This window comes from Protobothrops mucrosquamatus, unplaced genomic scaffold (genome assembly GCF_001527695.2).
Source record: "Protobothrops mucrosquamatus isolate PMUCROS unplaced genomic scaffold, P.Mucros_1.0 scaffold2350, whole genome shotgun sequence".
Classification (NCBI taxonomy): Eukaryota; Metazoa; Chordata; class Lepidosauria; order Squamata; family Viperidae; genus Protobothrops; species Protobothrops mucrosquamatus.
In genome coordinates, this window is record NW_015388430.1 from 149,747 (window position 1) to 152,624 (window position 2,878).

Below are 2,878 nucleotides of genomic sequence, written 5' to 3' on the forward strand. Positions count from 1 at the left end.
AGTCCCTCCCAACACCGCCCGCGCGGCCGCATTCTGGACCAGTTGAAGCCTCCGGATGCTCCTCACAGGGAGCCCCATGTATAGAGCATTACAGTAGTCCAGGCGGGAGGTGACGAGAGCATGAGTGACTGTGCGCAGAGCGTCCCGGTCCAGAAAAGGACGCAACTGGTGAATCAGGCGAACCTGATAAAACGCCCCCTTGAGCTAATGCCCCACTGAGCTAATGCATCAACAGAGGGATAGTTTCATGATCACATGAAGTGTTAGTATACTGCACAGGTGAGACCACACTTGGAATATAACATCAAATTCTGGTCACCATGATACAAAAAAAGATGTGATGACCCTAGAAAGAATGCAGAAAAAAACAACTGATAACGGGGCTGGAGGCTAAACCATATGATGAACGAATGAAGGCAAATATACATGTCCCAGGATAATGTTGCAGGATCCAATCTGGGTTGGTCACCAAGACCAGAGGTTTAGTCTTCTGAGCCTTCAGACTTGTGCTGGAGCCCATCCTCAGGGAACTTCTACCAGAATGTGTGTTAGCATTAATTAAATAGCACATTCAGAGCTGTTGCTTGTGGCCTTCCGTTACTTGATTTATTGTAGCCTCAAGGTTTTGTTTTCTTGTTATAGTATGTCCACTTTGCTATACAATTGTGATTGTGGTCTACGCGCAGTAAACTTTTACAGTGGATTTAAAGTTTTTATATCAGAATATTGTAAGCAGAGTGCTGGAGATACTTTGAAGGACAAAAGTAGTGATGAGTATCTGGTATAATCTTCATTTGAAAAGAAGAGACACCAAATATAAAACAATCCCTTCACCCACCAACCCACCAACCCCTTTCTGGGAAGAAACAAACAAACAAACTGGTTCCATTACCATAACTTCATCATCTCTAATAGAATTGTCCCATTTTAAAAGTCAAGTCTTGGGGGGGAAAAAACCTGGTCTTTGTTTTGATGAATATACAGTAGTAAGAATACAAAAGAGATAATGAAACGAGGTTCATGCAAAGAGCAGCTGTGGCTTCTGTCAACAAGAAAACAGAACTCACTTAGTGTCAGACTTGCCTCAGCTGGAGCTCCTAAGAAAGAGCGATCCTTAAGTCCATTTATAGTTTACTAGAGGTCAAATGAAATACAGTCATACAAAGCCAAAACTGAAATCCGTGTCCCCAAATCCCCAAGTGTAACATTCACCCCCTCCTAGGTGCTTCCCATCGCTCGCCCCCATTGTCCAATCAAATTCAAAGCTGTTTTTGGAATGGTTACTAGATTTGATATGCAGCCGTGTGCCGTTCCTAGCCGTTTGACCTTGAAGCTCTTCTAGGAAAGAGGCAGTTAACTTTCATTTCCTTTGAAGCCTCCTCCCTCCCATCTAGTCCCCCTTGAGTTCATGGCAGCCGATACTGAATGGTTGCACAGCGCGTGAGGTGGAAGCTGACACTTAGGTTCAATATCTAAATTATATTTGGAATGTAAAAAAAAATGTAAGAACCAAAAGGCTTTAACGAAAGACAACCCCACTGAGAAAATAAAAACCAATTGCTCCTAGATTATTTGCTATTTTCACCTGTTTTATTTTCGCTAGGATCTGGCTTCTGTTTCATTCATGGTCAACGTTTTGGAAATACTTGAATGCCTGCTGTAGCTGAAAGACTGGCAACTAGTGTACTTCTGTGGAGGAAAAAGGCAATGATGGGGGGAGATCAAATAACCCCGTTATGGGGTTTGAGCTCATCTTTCCGTGCTTACTTTTGCAATATCCCCACTTCTGGTTTTCTGAGCAGCCGAGTATTGTTCCGGTGTAACGTGGTCTGATGCAACAGGAAGCCAGTGTAACAGAACTTTGAAGTGCGGTAAGCTTATTTCCTTTTACTGTTAATGAGAGAGAAGTAGAACCGTCTTAGAGTAAGTGTTTCTCTGTGAGATTTCCTAATGAAATTATCTCTAAGGTTGATTTATTTGGGAGTAAGCATGCTGCTTCATTTGTTTTATCACAGAGTAATAGAGTTGGGAGGGCGGGCAGAGCTCATGCGGAATCCACCAGAAGACGTTTTATTTATTTGATCTCCGTAAAATGTATTTTTCTGGCCCTGGATGTGGGATATACTGTAGTACCCACCATAGAGTCATAGAACAGGAAGTAGATATACACCAGATCATTTTCATAGAATAGACAAAAACGTGGGGGAAACGTGGATGTAGATGGCTCTTAAGAAATATTTCCCCCCATGAGAATTTTCTTCCAGATTCAGTGCACTTGCATATAATTTCAGTTACACAATTTGTTCTGCTTGAGGATTTTGGTGACATTATGAGGTGCTGAGAACAGAGAAGGATACAGAGACTGAGTGATTTATACAGAGCTGGAGAGCAAAAATAATGGGAACTAGGTTGCATGGTTTTTGGTAGAGCTGCCAATAGTTACGTATCCTTCGTATATCCTTTTGTTTACTACTTTCAGGCTCCTAGGCAGTGTATCTTAAAAAGCAGGGAGAACAATAGAAGAGACACCCCTTCAGAATGTGCTTGAAAGCTTTGCCAAATATATCCAGCTGGTTATTTTGAAGATTTTGAAGATCCAGGATTAGATGACCAACCAGCCTGAATAGGTAGAACTCAAAAATGTCATGTTCAGGACTGAGCTGTAAAGATGTGGTATGTCAAAATGAGACAGGAAGTGTTCCATTTTTCTCATTCATTTAAACATCTTGTACAATTTTACATTAGTTGTTATTATTATTATTATTATTATTATTATTATTATTATTATTAATAATAATAATAATAATAATAATAATAATAATAATAATAATAATAATAATAATAATAATAATAATAATAATAATAAAGTTGGAAGGGA

At 40.0% G+C, this 2,878-nt stretch overlaps 1 protein-coding gene across 1 annotated transcript in view; it reads right to left on the bottom strand.

The window, feature by feature from the left end:
- The window catches only part of RTF2 (replication termination factor 2), a 51,797-nt gene that overhangs the window by 10,158 nt on the left and 38,761 nt on the right, over positions 1-2,878 (bottom strand). The window lies entirely within an intron of this gene.